The 21,595-nt window shown below is 35.1% G+C and overlaps 1 protein-coding gene across 3 annotated transcripts in view; it reads left to right on the forward strand.

Annotated features, from left to right (window-relative positions):
- Nucleotides 1-21,595, forward strand: part of LOC126370114 (homeotic protein antennapedia-like) — a 188,259-nt gene that overhangs the window by 133,834 nt on the left and 32,830 nt on the right. The window contains exon 1 of one of the 3 annotated variants that reach the window (XM_050014851.1): nt 10,304-10,970. The exons of the other annotated variants lie outside the window; for them this stretch is intronic. The gene's annotated coding sequence lies outside the window, so the exon portion shown is untranslated. Of the gene's footprint in view, nt 1-10,303; nt 10,971-21,595 lie in introns of those variants that run through there. 3 annotated transcript variants of the gene reach the window in all.

Raw genomic sequence — 21,595 nt, forward strand, 5'->3', positions numbered from 1 at the left:
TTTCCTAACACTTATTATGACACGTATCTTCATCAACAACAACAACAATATTTGCCTCATTAACTAATCCGAAGACGCATTGGGACTTGCGTTTATCTTAAGCGCATCTGTTATTTCATATGCCATTTAATTGGCGCCCCATTACCCGCCGCATCTTGCTACAGCACTTCCTCGTCCACAAATCCCACTTCGGTTTCAATTTCTAACGGCACCGCGCCGGGAACTGTTTAAATCATGCGCGCGCGCCTAAAATAAACTGCGATCACTCCTCCGCCGCGCCGTAAATTTACTGCTAATTTACAGCCCCACAATATTATAAATAAATAAATATACGTCGCCTCACTACTTCCACTCTCGACACAATGTGCCATCACTTATATAGTGCTGTCATAACAGAATCCTTATTGTAAACTCAATGAATCGCTTCTAGCTTCTGTGTGGTATTTCGTCAGATTTCAGTTTCCATATGTAGGTATACATACGTTTCGTGATAATAGGAAATTAGCGTGTGCGATTTGTTTATAAGCATCATTAAACACTGCTTCTTGTTTTGTACAGACATTTCACATTGTTATATCGAATTCGTTTTGCTATTATGGTTTCTCAAATGTTTACTCAATTAGCTCATCTTCCTTATGAACTTCAAACTTGTTACTGGCAAGGCAAACACTTTCGGTTTCTGCAGGGCCATTCGTAAATCTATCAGTTTACATTGTAGAGGATTGCGGTCACAATTTTAGTCGGTGCTAGTAACGAAAGTTATTGAGTGCCAAGTGGAGTGAAGCTGTGGAACAGCCGTACTGACGCGGATCCCGTGCCAGGACAGGGATCACTGGTGGGATTGTGGCAACTATTGTAATACAAATTCTCGGTCGCTGTTACCATCTGTCTTGTGGGCGAAATTTAAAAAAAAGAAAAACAATAATTGCAGAAGAACGCGGCGCATGAAAATTGAACTCCTGCTTAACTATATAAACATTGTCACCATGTTTCTTTTCTCTGTAGATTTATTATTATCTGATACATAGCGGCAAAGTAAACAAAACAACGACGTTATTTTTAGACGACGACGTGTCTATCAATCAAAATTTGAATGATGTGTGCAAGCAGTTTAAATAAGTGACATACACTGAAGGTATTGGCGTTCTGGCAATAGTCGTTTGTCTCGACTGGCACGTCACACGCCTCTTTCACTTCGTCCAAAGTCATCGATCAATGCAACAGAGCGAGTTACAAGTGCTTTTCTTGTCAAAGAGCAGAAGAACCATCTGATCTTTGAACGGCGGTCAGTAGCATTTTCGCGAGCGTCCTTCCTCATTTTTTAGATAATTATGGTATTATTACAGATTTATCCAATATGTTATAAATTTTGATACTCCTAGATTGATAACCTTGTTTCTTTTAAAACATCTTCAAATATCAAAACCTTTGTATTTACTTTATTATCAGTTTTAATGTACTTACTATTTTTATTTATCTGAGAGAAATTACTTCTAGTTTAATAATATACATCTAAGAGATGGACGGTCTTCTCGCATATATATTATGTCAACTGATAAATTAAAACTGCATAATATTATCTTCAAATATATTCTCAAATTTTTTTTTTAATGTACAAATTCTAATATATTGATACGATCTACTAGTTATAACTATCTCTAGGTGCCATCGTTTGCCAGAAGGCGGAGTCACTGCGGTGCCAACTATGACGAGCGCGTTAATGTACCGCCAATGCTCCGGCGCATGTTTTTATTGTCGTCTGCGTCTAGCCATTAGTTGATCAATGTTACCACACACAGCGAACAATTCAGAAAAAATGTTAACCGATGTAATATGGCCGGTTTAGCGGGTTGAATTAATCGTGCTAAATGTTTTCGTCTAATTCCAATATATTTACGACGAACATAAAGAGCCTAAATTAACATCTTGCGGTCGAGATTTCCAGACACAATAGTCAAACAATGTAGTTCGGATTTTAAAAGGACATTCGATCTTACGATTTCAAGACATTTTGAAAAATGAATAAAAAAATTACTAAATATATCTTTATCATCACTGTTGCAATATCTATAAAATAAATTAAATTTTAATATAAATCAACCAATTTAAATTCTTGATGAATTTAAGACGTGAGCCACGTCTCGTGGCCCTTCAGTGACTAATTTCTGAAGAGCCATTCGCCGTTTCCCTTTTTATTTTGTCTGTGTCCTTTGATTGTCAATTTGATGGAGATTTATAGCACCTGTGACGTGCTTGTACATCGGACATCCTCTTGTTGCCAGAGACAGTTCTTAAAGCAGCCATATAAGACGTTTCTAATAAGTGGTCCTATATTTATACAAACGCTCGACAAAACGCGGGATGATGAGTGGATTTAAACTTCAGACATCAATGTTACAGGAAAATCAAGAATCGATGTCAGGATAAAAATATTTTCTATATATTGTAGTCTGCAGGGTCAGGATTCGAACGGGATCGACTAAAAATAATTGCTTTATTTATAAGATTTCCGAAGCAGGGAGAAAGCGTTTCAAATCAGATACTCCGAATCAAGATCTGTTAACATCCGCACAGGCATACATACGTAATAGGTACATGTAGGCACGTGAGAAGGGCCCGTCATGTTTTATTTATTCGCGGTCATCGGCGAAGGAAACCATATCACTTTTTTCTGGACTCAGCATTGCTTGTTGATAATTCCTTCTGAGCTATCGGTAGCACGGGATTGCAGTTATAATTGGAGACAAATCAGGTCGATGGTTTGAAGTAAGCTAAACTTGGCTAATTTTAATATCATAGAATAGCTAAGATATTTGATCGCTGCAAACTCATGTCTATTGCTTGATTTTACTTTTTCTCTGTTACGGAACTACATTATATAACTTTCGGTTCACTAATATAATAATTTCTACTTACTATATCTTCTTTTGGAGCTGTGATAAATCTTCATGCTTCGAAGTTCATGATATAGAAATTACTCTACCAATCCCGTCTATTCCTAATTCGAACACAGTGGAACACTTACGATTCTCCTGAAGTCCTAAAGCCAAGAGTTTCGCTAAGCGCTCTCCCCTGGGTGAGTCCCAACGCCACGTCTACCGCGAACTGGTAATAGAGTCGTGCCGTGAGAGCGGCCGGCACGTTTTTTTACCGACCGTACGTCTGTATTGAGACGTCTCTGGATGCTGCTGTCTTGTTGCCTGTCCGTACTAACTTTCGACATGACAACGACATTTATTTTTCCAACGATTTTTTTGCTAAAAAAAAACAATATACAGTGTTGGTAGCCATCATCTTTGTAAACGTTATGAATAACATGAACTATTATGTATTGATACAAAATGTGATGGAAAAATACAAGTTGTGGATGTTGTTTCAAGCGCTGATATTTTATGTAGCAAAACAATTCCCGATGCGCATTTTTCATCAAAAGACCTGCTAGACATCTGCGGAGGATATTAAAAGTCCATTCATCACACTAACAGCAAAAAATAAGAATTCAGATTCACACTCGAACATGGTGGCTGCAAAATCTGGAGAGACGAGGAGGAATTTTCCCCTCCCCTTGATCCGTCACGTGAGGGGGACTACCCCCCTTTTGACAGGAAATGATTGTCTAATATTAGCTTTGTTATAAGGTTCCTCTTTTGGGATTTGAGCGTACCTTTTAGAAGCCTTGTGATGTATTCGCGCATCAATTTTATCGTAAACGCTCGTACATTTTGCAAAGTGTGTTACATTTATGACGATAAGTTTATCGATCGTTAATTTGAATGGATGTATGGATAAATAGTTGTTCTTGCGCTAAATATTCAGTTTTCGCTTTTCGTACCTACACATTCCACGTAAGTATGAATCGTAAAATTAGAAAACACTAAATTATAGGAAGAATTCCGGGTCAACGACCGTTAGCGACGAAATTTTTTAAACACCCTCTCGATAATCACAATAAAAATGCGGCGTGTTTTTAAAATAAACTGTGAAGCTTTATTTTGAATGAAATTTATTGGTACGGCGTCTATTTCCACTCGGTTTTCGTCACACAAGTTGGGAAGCGGCCCCGCGACTATGAATAGGAGCGTCGAGAGATTCCGCCTAACTGTAGGTCTCATGACAGATATGTGTAGAACAGGCGAACTCGGGTCCGGAAGACTTTTTATTATATTTTTTGACAAGGGTATAAATTCGTACACCGAAAATAAAGACGACGTCATTTACGAAGATTATTTATGTGACTGTGAACAATAGGTGTCATAAACCACGCTTTAACACAAGCTTGATGAAAACATTGACAATGGTGACCGCGACCGCACATAGAGCGGGCGGCCACAATTCGAAATTAAAACAAAAGCGAAACGACAAAATTAAATTGCCGATTACCCGCGCCGCGCGTCACCACAAAATATTCGCGATATTTTTGCCGATGCGGCAATAAACGCGAAATTCGCATATTGCGCGATTCGCGTGTAGATAACAGAAATAATGGGGTTCAAAAATGAAATTAATTCCAGGTTGATGATTTCAAATTGAAAAGTCACATCGGCTGGCGCCATAATTCATGGTCCTGAAACGTGTCCGGGAGCTGTGTCGGACGCGCACCCAGGGTTGCGACATGCTTTATTTACTTTTATTTACTTCGTGTATTTGCTTTATCGATTCCGATGTCATTTTTATTCCAATACACAAATAAATACAATAATACCTTACATTTAGTCTCGTGTGTGCTAAACTACGATGGCAAAATCATAAATAAACACAGTCCATTTACTTATACTTTTTTTATTCCCATCACACAATCACGTCTATATATATGCAAATAAGCTTTCATGTAACAATATCTAAACAATACAAATAGCTCATTAGACAAAAAACGTACGACGTCAAACCCATCCTACGCGTTTTTTTATGTGATATTAACCGTATTTATCATGTGGAGGGAATTTTTTTAATATTTGCACAATATATTGTCTTGTTCAGCCCTACAAGGTTCATTGTCAGAGCCCTTTGTAGGTCTCTTCCGCTTCACAACTCGCGATATCTCGCCCTTAGCCGAATATTCATGAATACGTACATAATTTGTATTATGTAAAGATATTATAAGGACACTTATATGTTTTGAAGGGTCGCGGAAAGTGAAACTTTCTTGTGTATTAAAATTGAACTTAATAAGTTTATTAATGAAAACAAAATGTAATGTATCCTTTTTATGACTAACATATAAGTGTCTTGGCGTTAGCTGTAAGCTTATATTGTAAATTGAATAAATAAATAAACTAATATTATGACGTTGATGTTGATCTAACGAATGCTCGGTGACGTCTGGGTAGGTACTTAGATCTTCTTACGATGGATGTACCACTGACTACTCCATAGGGATATGTCGTGAACTTATGTTATGTTGTGTAATATTATGACAAAGATCACTTTAGATTAAAACCCAAAAAATTTCATGAATTTTCCGACAGGAAAATCCACTTGATATCAACTCAGAATGGTCATGGACAGTATTCGTTACGGAGTCACTAACACCCATGCGTACTTGTATGGCTACCTGTAGGTACTTGTACGGGGTGTAAGTGACATCGTAACGAATACTGAGGGGGTTGATTCAGCTCATTATTATCAAGGCACGTTAAGCCGTTGCTCCCGGTTACTATTTACTGATGTAAGTAAGTAGTTGTTACATGAGCCATGTCAGGGGCCTTTGGCGGCTCAATAGTAACCCTGACACCAGGGTAAAAGAGGTTGGTCATCCAACTCACAACCCACACGATAGAAGAGAAGATCAAGTAGAATTTGCCATCACAAAAGGTAATGAATTTTGCGACGGGAAATTTAACTTGATATTAACTCAGAATCATGGTCTGAATCATCCCCCTCAGTATTCGTTACGATGTCACTAACACCCTCTACAGGTATAGTTTTATTTACGTATAAGGTCTGGATTTCCTACAGGGCTAACTACCTAACCTACATCTTACATTCTGCACAATAAGGAGGGTAGGAAACATAGGTTTCCCACCAATTTTGTCCACTTAAAGTGTTATTTAATAGAGTCCAATAGATTCGACCGTTGGGCGGTGGGTCTTGCCATAGAAATGCGAAAACTTAAGTTTTTATATGTAAATAGTGGCTGGCAGGTCTCATGTATAATTCAGCGAGTTGTCATGAACATTTGTCGGTAGCACTGTGTAGACGGCAACTTCTTGCTTATGTACTCGAAATAGGTTTCATGGGAATGTTGGTGATTACCTATATATTAATCGAATAAAATAGTCATTATTGATCTGTTCTCACACTAAATCACTATTTCCATCTCTTTTTGGATTCCTTGGTTGCAACCGTAAGATATTCGAATTTTAAAAAATGCGCCACATACTTTACAAAGATTAACAAAATATTGTGTATTAAAACTGGACTATGCGATGTTAGTATGTTTATAAAATGATGGTAATGTCGTAAATCGTCAAGTAAAGACAAGTACATAATAAAGGATAAGAACATATATAAAACGACTTGATTAATTAAGCAACGTCGTTCTAAAATACTTTATAAGCGCTTCTTCAAGTTTTCCATCTCCTAACATGCTACACAACAAAACAATGATAAGACAAAGCGCATTTAAAACGATGTAATTCATAACTCAAATGCCCCTAACTAAGAGAAGATCTTTTTGTTTAAATTTTTTCACACTGCCGTGCTTCCGGAGTAGCGTAAATTCGTAATTAAAATTTGGGCTTTAATAATCTCCTTGACGTTGAAAAATATGTTCGTATTACATGTTAATCCAACTAATTATTATACGAGTTAATTAGAAAAAGCCTCGTAAATCATTCCATCCGCGCAGGTCCGAGTTATGTATCGCCGCAAGGCTTCTAAGGAACACAATAGGCGCGCTGGCGTCCTTGTCTCTTGCTATTTTTTGGAAACGTGTAAGAAAGAGACATCGGTATTTGACAGACACATTCACGAAAAACGAGACCGTAATTTGCCTGCACGAAAATTTGATAATAAATCATAATAGTTTTAGACAGAGGAAAAAATATACCAATTTGGAAAGTGAATTGTAAGGCACGGCGGGCACCGCCGCACGGCCTGTTATTAGAGCAATTATGTTATTATGTTCGCCGTATCTAATCCGAAAAACTAAATTGAAGTCGGCCGCTGCCGGCGAATGCCCGATAGGTTCAATCATTTCGACTTTCGGGTCGCACGAAATTCGTTGCGGAAGCAATAAGAAACACGAAAATTCCAAACGAAATAGTCACAAATTATCCAATAATACATAGTTATATGCAAGCGAAATTTGGATCGATAAAAAACTACGTATGCTTCATCATTTCGAGACCCCATTTCGCTACGGATCATATTGGGTACAAATTAAAAAAGGGTGCTCCGTTGCAGTACATATTTCAAAGTTCACATTTCATAAACAACCCTGCGTGGCCCTTTGATATCCCTCACTTAACTCATATTTCATTCAATATGACCATAATTGAACTGAATGGTCGGACATCATTAGAATAAAATACCCAGTTCTCGGGTGGAAGAGTTCATAATGGTTTGCAGATGTAGCGGCAGATAAGAAACAACGCATGAACGATTGCCTCTTTCACAATTTGTATCTTTAGCATACTTTGCCGTGAAACAGGTTTTTCTCGTGTAAGTTACGAGCGTAGCGTTTTGTGTTTCCATTTCAAAACGCGGTCCCTTTGTATTATCAAAATATCAAATATGAATACCAAATAAGGGTTGGGACAAAAGAAAAACTGACAACTTTTTAATTTATGCGCAAACGAGTACATGAAAACGTAATAATAGGAGCGTGTTGGTAAATATATTAATGTAATAACTCTGGAGGGCGGTTCGAATCTTCGGGGTCCATTTTTGTAGAATTTCACGGTAGATACATCATTTGAGGTCGTGGAAAATTGTTGACGTCTTCATTAAAATTTGGAGTGGCTCTCATAGTTATAAAGGATAAAATTATCATGTTGGTTTCTCTATTTGTCTAACAATGGTCGTGTTTTGAAAGCTAACGAAGTTGTCCGGTAGACTGGTTGGTTGCTGCCCTATTCGGTGACAGATTTGTTATTTATTTACGTAAATATAATTATCAGTTATATAACTGGAATTTATTCATTCGTTGCATCGTTATCTTTTCTTGTTTCTCGGCTAAGACAGGTTCGTTTAAATACAATGTATAAACAAAGTTAAGTGACTTGTACTTCGATAATAGTAAATTCGTTCACCTTATAGTTTATACATTTTTATCTTTTTAGGCAATTTAGTATAGAAGTACGCCAGCCCCGATACAATTAGCAATAAATTAATTTTTATTGATTCTATTCAACTTTTGTTTACAAAACATTTTAAGTGTTTTTGCAACATTCTAGTTAATTACTATAATTGATTTGATAAGCAAGTGGTTTGTTTTTGTATTTTTTCAATAATTTATTGTCATTAATATCTATTTCTATGATAAAAGTTCAATATCTAGGTTCAAAGTAATTAATTATATTCTTGCAATTTATGGCTTGTGATATAAAAATGTTTGAGTGAAATAAACAGTTTTAATTTATGATCATAATCATTTTAACATAAGTAGGTAATAGTAATAAGTTTTAATAGTAACTGCCGATATTATATCTCAATTTATTTAAAAAGAGCCAACGATTTCCTAGTAAACAGGTAAACTTTAGGCTAGAAAATATATAAACAACAACCTAATAGAACAACTTTTCCTTAGAACTTAAGGTTATTTAAGGTGATACGGAAATCTACAAGTAACGTAAGTCATACATACCTCATATATCACCGTTTTATGACTATATTGATCTTGGCCAGTATATATGCAGTCTTCTGTATAACTGACCCACTTATCAGTAAGTCTACTTCTGACCCTGTTTTCATATTAACAGTAATAGCTTAGATAGTAAAGTCGCAGGTCACAAGATAAAAAAGGCAACGACTTTTTGAAAACATTTTTTCCTGGATATAAGATAAGAATAATGAATGGATTTATTGTCATCGCTAGACGCTATCGTAAGTGCAGTCTACGCTGATTGTAGCATAAATTATGGCCAATGTTGTAGGTAGCATAATTGTATACTTATATTATTTTATTTTAATTATTGAACTAATTTATTTTAATTAATTGTGCAGCTACCTCAAGTCATTACCTCTACTCTATCGAGCAGCATGGTAGAGCATACTCTATGATATGTCACCATAGGTCGATTCTTGTAGAGTGTTGTAATTTTAATGCTTTCGCTGATTGAGGCTGATACCTACCGATAACTTGAAAAACATTACTTAAAGTAATAAATAATTCGACTAAAAACTAAATCGATATTTTCCTTTTATTATTTATTTTACTAAGTATATTAAAAATGTATCCTCTTTTGTTCCAGGTAAGAACCGTCATCGAATCTACGGAGAATTCGAATTCCAAATTCGAATTGCGAATCCCCCGTGTGTGCGTGAAGTGAACGTTTGTTTTGTCATGTGCGCCGCGCGATTAACAGTTCAATCGTGATTTACATAAAGTCGTATTTCAAGTTCGCGGCTCTTGTCGACACGGATGAGTTTGTTTGTGTGAGTGCGACAGCTGAAAATCAGAGGGAAGCTCAGTGTCTGGTGATGTAAAAACTTATATTGATGTAGGTATGTTGACAAGGACCATAGATTTATGAATAAGCCGTTGCGAAAGAGAAATAAGCTTTTAGATTATATTACTTCGGTAATCGGTAGCATGTGCTCTACATTAGATAAAAAAATAAAAAAAGCTACTGTGAATAAAAAGGATTGATACCTAATAAACCGTAAAACTTTTGACGAGAGTATTTGTCATAAAAAGTAAGTTAACAATTGATCTTGGGAGTTTCAGAACTTCAGGAACAGAATCGTAAAGCTCTATGCAAAGCCATTTATCAAACCATATTATTGAGAAATCAATTCGATAACAATCGTAGAAACTGCGAACTCTCCATAGAGTTTCCCGCCCATCCGTTGGTGCGCTGCATGCATTCACACGCATTCGGCTAATCTCTCATGTGATCGGCCACATAGGCGCGTGTACACTCGCGCATAACCAGCCATTTTGTATTGCCGATACAGTCCACATTCTCTTTCGCAGTTAGGCATCATTTCGTCTGGCCGCGTTAAAAGCACGCTGCATGTTCGCACTCCCACCCGCCGCCACACAAGCACACGCCACGTATGAATCATGGCGTGTGACTGTGTGCGTGCGCAGTCCTGTACGCGCTCGGCTGGAGCCTGTCAGTGTGTTAGTGTCCATGGCTTCACCAACACGTGTGCATGTGTGCGAGCCCACTCGTGGCACCCGACTATGACGGCTCGTAGATTTGACAGCTAGCTCAATGCGGGTTCAGACGTTCATTATACGCCGACCAACGTAATTTTCGTGACAGTTTATTTACGTGCGACAAGGACAGTGAATTGTGCTGAAGTTTGAACAAATTCGGAGTGCTTAAAAGTGGTTGTTTGTATTGTTTACCCGCGAACTTGAACTTGGGCGATACTATTTCTGCCCAATTTGCCGATTGATTTGTGACATGCCCCGTCTGGAAAGCTTATGATGTCCTCAATTAGATGCGCTCCGCTGGAAATCAGTTCGAGGGGCTACAGTATGAATAAAATATCGTCTGCGGTTTGGTGGTCCCAACTAGACCGAATGATATTATTAACTTGGACGAGTGGAAAAAAATAAATTATCCACTCTAATAAGAACGCGAAAGACAAGCTAAATCAATTATGTCAAGGAAAAGGTGATATATTCTGAAACTTTAGTTGCATTTATTTTCTAATTTATTATGTGGACAATATAATATTTTTATACAAACAGTGCAAACTAAGTAGTGTTTAACAGAGATTGAGTGATATGTTAATATTTTTATACAAAATTTTATAAATTCGTAAGGAAGCAAATTGGATATTTTACACATTAGGTAAGTTGCACATAATTATAAACAAACATAAGGAGTACTTATATATGATAACAATATAAATAAAGATTGCATAAATAATACTAATTTACATAGATACCTATGTTGTAAAGCTAATAAACATATTTTAATAAATTAATCGGCACAGACGACTATTTTTAATAGAAGTTGCAGCACGATATTTACATATTATATTATAAACTAAATATAGCTATTAGCACGGAAAATTCCATTTACTTTATACTCTTGTAAACAAAACTGAATTAGGTAGAGCTTAGAAGGTGTAGACTCGTTCAAAACACACGCCAAAGACGTATTTGTATAAAGTTCTAACGCGATAAATGTGTAAAAGGAATATACAATTATAAATGAGACAAAACAGCTGTATCGGTCGCAACTTTATATTATAAGGTGGACATGTCTAAAAGATTAATAGAGACATTTAACACAAATAACCATAGATGTATTAATATACAAAACGTATATATAAGACGGCCCTTTTTGTGGGAGTCTCCGAAAGCAGGTACCAAAGGTCCGCCATCATTAATCAAAACTATCAGTGATCCTTTTAAATGACTCAACGAAAGCGAAATAGAGATGTAAGACTTTTGGGGTGTAATGTGGCACCGCCTTAAGAATGGCCAAAGATAAATACCTATACGACATTCAAAAAAGCAAAATGTAATAAACGCGGAAAATGTCATATAAGCATGAAAAATAATAATAATATTTTTTCACCATTTCAAAATTGGAATAATAAATATGTGAATTTAATTATATATTTTTGTATAAAGTAAATTCTTAATCTTATGTGCATAAAAATGTTTGCCTAAAATGATCTTGAAAGTATAGGCAGAGTTTATTACTTACAATTTATTTTATTAAACATAGGTACTTGTCAATGAACTATAGGGAGGAAAGTACATTTTTTATCATTGACATGGTCTGGGGGTATCAATAAAATACTCTTTTGGTCTTATTTATTGTGATATTATTATGATACAATTATTATGTGTAATTATTGCATTGTACACATGATAACATTACGGTAGTTTCTATTTTAATTGGCAACTGACCCCAACTATAATTATAAACAATGTAAATTGCAAAACTATTCAAAAGATCTTCAAACTATTTTTAAATTATAAATATTTCAATTCAATAGTGGAAATAATTATAAATAGTATTAGAAAATCTTTTTTGACATTTAATAAAATGTTGAAGCTACTTTCTTCTTTATGAGGCAATTACGAAATAAATATAATTCAGTTTATTATCGAAACAGATTATCTCAATAAAATTTGTTGAAGTATAAACAGTAGGTGTTATGAGGTCATCACAGTACGGTTGGATTCGGCTATTGTGTGCCATGTTTTAATTGTCTCATTAGCTGGTGGGAATAATGTTTTCCACATGTTATACGCGGTCCATCTGGAGATATAAATTCTGAATATTGATTCTCTTGCATACAATAGTATATGGACAACTAGTTAAAAGCATACATAGCTACCTGTTACTAGAAAATAATTTGCAGTTACACTTGGCAATGAAGTCTTATTGATGGATATGATGAACTAAAATGGATGCAAGTTAACAGCCCAGCACTCATATACGGCTATAAAATCTTAAGATATAAAACGACCTCCGTGGTCCAGTGCATTGAGATCGAGAGCATTGGGCCCAAGACGCGATGGTCCCGGGTTCGATTTCCAGTAGAGACATGACAAAAATCACACAAATCAAATTTGTGATCCCTAGTTTGGTTAGGATATTGCAGGTTGATTACCAGATTGTCCGAAATTAACATGATCCGTGATTCGGAGGGAACGTAATTTTCTTAAGTTATTATTATTACTAGCCTGTATGATCCCACTGATGGGCAAGGGCCTCTCCCGTGTCTTTCCAAGTATCCCGGTTCTGTACGAGCTTTCCCAATTTCTTAAGTTAATTAAGTATTTAGTCGCTACATGAGCCATGTCAGGGGTCTTTGGCGGCTCAATAGTATTGATGAATGCGGTAATTTATCTTACAACGCACTCGACAAAATAAGATCTATATAATCGATAGTCCGTAGTGTTAAACAGGACACTATCCCTTACGTTCTAGAGTATGACCGTGATGATAAGCAGCTGAATCCGATTTGATTTTAATCTAACTCTACCTAATGCATCAGAGAAGCAAACTTTAGTCTATATATACACAATACAGCAAAGCCACAGGTCTTCAAACAACACATTCATAGAAACTATTCTCATAGACAGATAGATGAATATATTATAGATTAAAACGGTTATAATCCCAGCATGAACCGCTAGCTCTCAGCTTAACTCTACCTCTAAAATAAAATCATCATCTCCTAGCATTATCCCGTTTTTCACAGGGTCCGTTTACCTAACCTGAAAATTTGACAGGTCCAGTTTTTTACAGAAGCGACTGCCTGTCTGACCTTCCAACCCGCGAAGGGAAAATCAGCTCAATGTAGGTTAGGTCACATATATCCGAAATACATTTCTCGGGAATGTGGGTTTCCTCACGATGTTTTCCTTCACCGCTGAGAACGTATGTTCCAAACATGATTTCGATAACATATTCCAAAATCATTGGATTAGGTCTATGCTGGGATTCGAACGTGCGACCTCTAATTGAGAGTCAAGCGTTCTACCAACAGGGCTACTACGGCTAAAATAAAATAAGTAGGTAAGTATAATAGAAACGTGCACATTATGTCAATCAAACTATGATACAATACTACCAGATAATAATGTAGTTTTCATAATAATGATTAACGTTTACCGTAGTCGGAAAAAACAATAAAATTGCGTCAGGTACCCACTCCGTGGAAGCAGATAAACATAATTCATAAAAAAGAACACTCCTTTGTAATTTGCTATTTAAAAGATAAGAAATAATTAATTGTTTCATGCCAAATGTAACCGAAGCGTGTTTCTTTCGAAGAATTGTAACTATTTACCATTATAATATATCAAGATTACTATAATTTCCACCTTGATCGTATCTTATTTTAATAACAAGTTCACACCTAACGTATTATTTAATATCTAATTGCTCAATCTATGCAACAGTAACAAATAAATCAAAAATAGTGACAAAAATGAATTACTGCTTGTTTCGACAGATCTGATCCGAATGTATAGCGAAACTAGATTGAGATTTCCTAGGGGCTATTATTCTAACGGTGCCTTTCACCGCTATCTTCTGACCATCAAGTGAACTGCTTTTTTAAACTGCCTTAATAAAGCGAACAGCATGTAAGATTTAATGTGCTGCGCGAGCGCATAGATTTGGACGCGATAACGCGGCGTGACCGCGCGCGCACGACTTTCTATGAAAAATGGCGGCAGTTCCAAAAAAAATTCTAATTTGGAATTGCCCTTTGCATCTGTTTAATGGGTGATGAAAGTTTTATAACGTTTATGGCCAATTTTTAAACGTTTGGACATGTAATTGTAACTAACTGGCTTAGGATAATTGGTGACTTAACTATATGAAGACTTCTGTTTCTACCAATGTACATAATTGATAATGGGTAGGTATACTTTCCATAGATATGAATGAATTATCGTCAATTTATAGAGGTACTTTTGACTTACATGACTCATCATCATTTACTGCTATCGAATCAGTTTTTTACGCTCACTATGGAACAGTTTCGATTGTCAATTACACAAAAATGGTCTAGCTACACTTTAATCCTGCCAAACATATTCTTGCATCTCAGTAATTGATTCTTAATTTCAATATGTTTATAATTTTCATTTTTCACAACCAGTTTTTAATTGTTTTGCAAAATACAACGTAGGGATGCAACAATATTAAAGTAATTTAATTCAATTATTCAATTAATATGGTAAAGAAATAAATGTCACAGTTTTATAGTTCAAATTGATGGATTGGTATTGGACTTGAGAAACTTATTTATGGCATCTTAAATGCCCATATAACATTTTTATACGCTTCTAGAGATCGTAAAAGACATCGAAGTGTGTAATATTTTAAGTTTTATTGTTTTAATAATGTATACAAAGTTTGATGTGTATAAATATGTATATACTTACTATAATATTAGAAAAGATTATACTTCATTTGTATTTGGATCATGTCGTTTAGAATTCTTTTATTATGAAAGTATTAATAGGTTGCTAGGGTGCTGTGCGGGTAACTTTTCCTATTGTCATTAATTATGATTGAAAATAACGCTCGCATCTTAGGTCTTCACTTAGGTAACCTACCATATCTGGCTGGAAGATGTCTTCTGCTGACTTCTGGTATCGAAATAAATATATTAGATATATATACACAACGTACATAACATAACTCACGCCCAATATATTATTTAAAAATAAGCCCACGTATATATTCCCAATTCAAAATTAATGAAGTAAATAATCATTGTTATATTATGCTCAATATATAACAAACAAGCCCCAGAGACTATTTAATATATAAAATATGTACATATAATATCATTGCATGTCAACCGTGTGATATTATCAGCCACTTCAATTCTATCAACTATGTTTGCAGACAATCTACAGGTTCAATGTTCAATCTGTACTGTAGTTTATATACAATTGCAGTTTCAAAGTCACTTCAGGCTAAATAATATATGCAATGAGAAACTCGTGGTCTAGATGAGCTTCACAAGTTTAAAAAGTTTCAGAGAAACTTGGGGTTGGTACCTAACGTAGTCTCCCGAGTAACTGTAGTACCTACTTCTGTTATGTTCGTTGTACCCTAGACAATCTGAATATTATATTTATATATACATAGATAACTACATAATCTCAACTAGACCGTTAGCCTTGGTAATAAAATGTCGATGTAATAGACAAACAAATTCTGAATAAATATTCATTATTATCATAGATGTTATGGTACGTAACAGATTCCCAAACCTTCGCCTTTATTTAAACCTTTATAGTCAACAAGACGAGTTTGTTTCTCGCTGTATCTTCAGAAACTCATCATTTCCCGCCCCGCTTACCTAACCTGAAGATTTGACAGGTCCGGTTTTTTGCAGCAACAACTTCCAACCCGCGAAGGGAAAACCAGCCCAATGCAGGTTAGGTCACATACTCGGTCACGTTCTCGGGAATGTGGGTTTCCTCACGGTGTTTTCCTGGTGAAACCATTAATAAAAATCATTCGTCAAATTCAATCGTGTAATCATTTATGATCCAAACATGAAAACGAAAACAAATTCGACAATCATTGGTTAAGGCCTGTGCTGATTTCCAAGCTGCGACCTCAAAGTGAGAAGCAAGTCTTCTACCAGTTGGTAGAAGACCACTACGGCTCTGTTGAGAAACTATCCCATACCTATTTGGATTCTACAAGATATCCACGTATCTCCCATACCTCTATATTTTTATTTACCATCGACATTGTCTAAATACTTAAAGAACGACTGATTACGCCCACCTGAGAGACTGTTAATTTAATATCATTTGTACACGTCATCGGCCCCACTAACACGGACTAAGCTCATTTAATATTTTAATTAACTTTCCGTATTCATGTATATGTCAAAATTGGATATATGTCGTGCCGGATATACGGGTAGTAAATAATTTGGTATTAGCCATTTAAAACAAATTACGTAGTGAACAATGTTGATTATGGTGGTTTTATAATTATTTTTTCGAACCAGGATTCGCGGATTTCGAACCCCGGTGGGAAAAAATAACAAAAATCACTTACTTCATGAGCCCTAATTTGGTTAGATCATTGCAGGCTGATCACCTGATTGTCTAAAAGTAAGATGATTCGTGTTCTGGAAGGCACGTTAACCCGTTGGTCCCGGTTACTACTTACTGAACTGATGTAAGTACGTAGTCGTTACATGAGTCACGTCAGGGGCCATGTTACCAGAGTTGATGTGGTTGGTCATCCACTTCACAACCCACACTTTAGAAGAGAAGAATTATTTCTTAGTTCCCTTGTAAAATAGGTATTATGCACTTTAGTGTTGTGTAATAAGCATGCGAATCCCGTAGCCAACTTAGCCATAGGCGGTATAAAAAAAAGTAGCAAGATGTGTCTGATGAAGTGTTTGTCCATGATTATAAAGACATAATCCCTAAGTCACCCTAAGTGGAGTGATACATTTTAGAGATAATGAGCAACTGAATTGAACCTATTCTATGTATTTGCTTAACTTTCAGTCTAGCAGAGGTTTAGGTATTCTATGAGACAAAAATAAATAAAACAGTATACAACTACGAGCTAGGTATTAAAAGTTCACAAACCTCTTTTGTTTAATTATGTGACGTCATAAATACAGCAGGTGGTCTTTTTTAAAGAATGTTTAGTGGCCAGTATTAATTTGTCTACGTCCTCAATTAAAAAACGGAAGTCGTTGAACTGTTAGTAAAAACTTAAGAAACATTGTAATACGCTTCGAATGCTCTAGCAAATTGTCTTTCCTTAAAAGGTATCATTTGATATTTGGCTGACCTTTCAGTTTTTCATACTTTCTTACTCTTGAACTCAATAGCTTGTCAAGGTCTAAAACTATAGCTTTTGCGAAGGAATCTCATATCTATAACTTAAAAGCTGACACCTACTATGCCACACTTTTGTTTTTTCTTTATATATCTGGCCATTTATGGAACAAAACGTCTTGATTTAACAGTACCTAGTTATTATTATTATTTATCATATATCAAGATATAAGGATAACATAGTTACGTCCTTAAAACATTTATTAACAATATCCAAATCGACTCAGGCCTTTAATACACTCCCTCAAACAGACTGGCCGAAAATAAGGATTCGACTAAAACAAGAAAAAGTAATCTTCCGAACGAAAGTGAATTACCTTACGTTGATAAATTAGCATTAAATAAAGATAATCACAAGAGAATTGCAGGTTTGACATGCGAAGTCGAGGAAATTAATGTGTATTATAGGCCTGCGAACAACCGCTTGTTATAAGGCAAATTTGTAAAATTATCGAGAAAACGATTTGAATATCAATCTTAGTCCGCGCCTGGGTTAGGTTTAAGGAGGTTTTTAGGGTGGGGTCATGAGTCATGAGCCTCCATAAAACGACCGTATCCCATAGTTAACATTAAGGATTACAACATAAACTTTATATGGACAAAAAGTAGGTCAGCTGTACTTTTAACACTATTTCTACCTACTTTCTCGTGCGTGCATCTCGAGCCAAATATTGACATTCATATTTATACGCGAAATTTAACACAGTTTTCATAGGTACCAGGACTACCAGGTAGAAATATTATAACAGAGTTTCATATGATTTTAAGTGGGTACATTTATATTTTCCTAAAATCTATCTATCTACTCAACCTGCATCCATCCACTGCTAGGTATAGGCCTCCTCTCTTTCTTTTTTATTTTGTTTATTTATTTATTTTTTTACTAAAATACTTCTAAATATTAAAAAATATTCTCTCTGAGTGAAGGCGCTTTTCTTGCAGGCATAACTTGGAAGTGTTTTTCTTATTCTCCTTATATGTATTATTATTATATTGTATAGGCTATTTGTATGTATGTATATATATGTGTGTGTATGTATGTATGTATTTACATAGAAATGTATTATTTATTATTTTATTATTACTATTTTCTTATTTTTGTTCGTATCATTATATGTTTATTGCACCAGTCCGTGCTCCAATGCATTAACTTCTTTCACCCTAAGGTTGCCTGGCAGAAATTACTATTTAGCAATAAGGCCGCCTGTTGTACTTAAGTTTTTATTCGTATGTTTATGTCCTTTGTATATGTCGTTGTGCAATAAAGTATTATTGATTGATTGATTGGTTCTCTCTGTAATTGAAATATCAAAACTATCATAGATTATATTTAATTTATAATGTACAATTTGAAATTTTTATAAAGGTTTTTTTATTATTTAAAAAAAACATATTATATTACAGTTTTTATAAAATCTTACCTAAGTAATCTTACCTTACTTACTGGTAAGTAACTGTGTTGTGACCCCCCGAAATGCAAACCAAATACCTCCCAGAGCTTCATTAGATCATGAGATTTTTTCTCCACGATATGCTGATTGGATTTCTGTAGTTATCGATCACTTTGCTATAAGTAGCAGGAAGTTTTATCGGCCAACGATTAAGATTAGATGGTCTTCAATGTTAACGTATGTTTGGGCTATTACTTATAAATTCGAGTCATTTTTCTTTATGCATGTCTTAGTAATAATTATTAGCTTTCAACAGATTCGCTTGTTTTTAATATGCAGATATTTTGTGTACTTAAGTAGTTTGTTATGATCACAAGTTATTATTGATAAGTAATATTTTTGAGGATGTTGGGAATAAATGGAAAAGTTAGTCGATAGTTTTGAAATACCTATTGATGGTATTACTAATTTTATTTTAAGTTAAACTTGTCATTTTCTTATCCGCCAAAAAGGAAAGGGACAGGTAATCAACCGCCATAAAATTTATGGGACATCGTCAGTTTTAGGCAGACATTTAAAAAATCCTTCCATAATTTTATATTGGCCATTAACCCGACAGAATTAAGTTGATAGCACACGTCAAACGGATTCCATATCAGCGAGATGCCTTTTTTATTTGCCCGGGTTATTCATTCATCCACTCATTCATTTTAATAATATTAACAGTTGCCAATTATCCGTCATTTCTTTTTCGGTGGATACGAAAATGATGGGTATAACTTGTAATAAAATTAGGAGGTGTCAAATATATACGAATCGGAGGGAAATATATACATCTATATAAATACAGCTGTATATATACGTATTCTATAAATAGATACCTACTTATTATGAGTGTTGAGCTGATCACCTGTTACCATGCCATAATATCTGTCTTAGGACTTCGTATCAAAAGTGGTTGTTAGATTTTTTAGCGGTACTGTGAGTTTATGTACCTATGTATGTACTTACTCGTATGTGTGTTTGCGAAATTATATTATGGTAACGTTATTAAACAAAATAGGAGGGAGTATATAATAATAGGTTAAAAGTAACCCGCCCCCGGTCGAAACGACTCTCATCTTTAATTTTGGACTGGCTTATATTTTTTTATCAGTACGATCTTTGATTGCTGTAATTTTTTGAACCATTCTTTGGATTAGGCACACTGTTGTAAAACACACTATGAATTCTTTTGGTAATACTTTTTTTAATATGGATTATTTAGGAATCTTAGAAACCTAGAGACAAACATAAAGCCGCTTTTATATTTTAGCCTTTTGATAGCTAAATATAATGAATCGTGTATCTAATAAGAAAGAGACAAACTTTTTATAAAGAAACTTTCGAAATATAGGAGGTCATTGATTTGGTATTAAAATACCTTTACTTGTGTTCGGAATGAAAATGTCATTGTCTAAGATGCTCAAACCTATGAATAAATTAGTTCTTAACGTAATTATTAGGTTCATAAAGACAAGTGTAACATTAAGAGCGACAATGAACATTCGGACCGCATTTATTTACACTTTCAGTGTTACTACAGTTGTGTCAATACACTAATATGAACATTATGGCTTATTGTGTTTACTTCTATAGTTAGAACTTGTTTTATTTTTCTATTAGGGTATATCTATAAGTATAAATAGATAGGTACCTAGTCCAGGTAGGTGGTCTTCTTCTTCTAACGTGTGGGTTGTGAGGTGGAGTACCAACCTCATTAACCCTGGTGTCAGGGTTACTATTGAGTCGCCAAAGGCTCCTGACATGACTCATGTAACGACTATGTACTTACATTAGTAAGTAGTTAGTAGTTAATGGTGTGGTGTAGGTGGTGGTGGTAGGTGGTGTATGATGCAGAATGTGGAGAAAGCAAGGGAAGCAAATGGCATGAGTTTATGTAGCGTATGCTGTTATGTGTATAATTTTATATCTGAATGTAATTCATAAAAAAAACTCTATTCGATCTCTCTCTCCTTAGCATTTATTTTTCCCATCTGATGGAAAAATAACTCTATATGTTTCCTATTTTATCACAGGAATATTTCAAATTTGACGAAGTAAGTATGCCCTATGATACGGTACTATCACATTTTTTTTTTACATAATTATGATAAAATTCTAATATTTTTCTTGAGTAAGTTACTTACTTATCAACTACGTTAGGTATACATAATTACTACTAATACTTATCACCATCATGAATCACCCCGCATCATCCCACTGTTGGGTAGAGGTTTCCTTCTCCATTTTGCACCACTTTTTCCGATCCTATTTCGAATTAAGACTCCTTTCCTATTTTTGTAATAAGTATAAAGAAACATTATGGTCTGAATTTTTTGCACTTATTTTTCCGGAAGGCGTAAATTCCTACAAAATATTAATCTTAAAAATATTCGCGCAAAATTTTGATTTCTTCAAAATTTTTTCATTATCATCGTGTTTTTTTTTATTTAAAATTATGCATCCGTCTAACTCATCGATAGACTTAACATCCTCGAATCCATTCAAACGGTAACAGGTAGGTAACAATAAAAAAAGTCTCAACCGAAACTCCAACCGACGATATCGAGGCGTAGTGATGTGCTCGCTAGGTGTTCCCTGCTAACTGCTCCGTATCACGCGATATGCTCCTCCCACAATCACGCGAAAACAACACTAATTACGTATTCGC

The sequence above is a fragment of the Pectinophora gossypiella genome, chromosome 10 (assembly GCF_024362695.1).
Source record: "Pectinophora gossypiella chromosome 10, ilPecGoss1.1, whole genome shotgun sequence".
Lineage (NCBI taxonomy): Eukaryota > Metazoa > Arthropoda > Insecta > Lepidoptera > Gelechiidae > Pectinophora > Pectinophora gossypiella.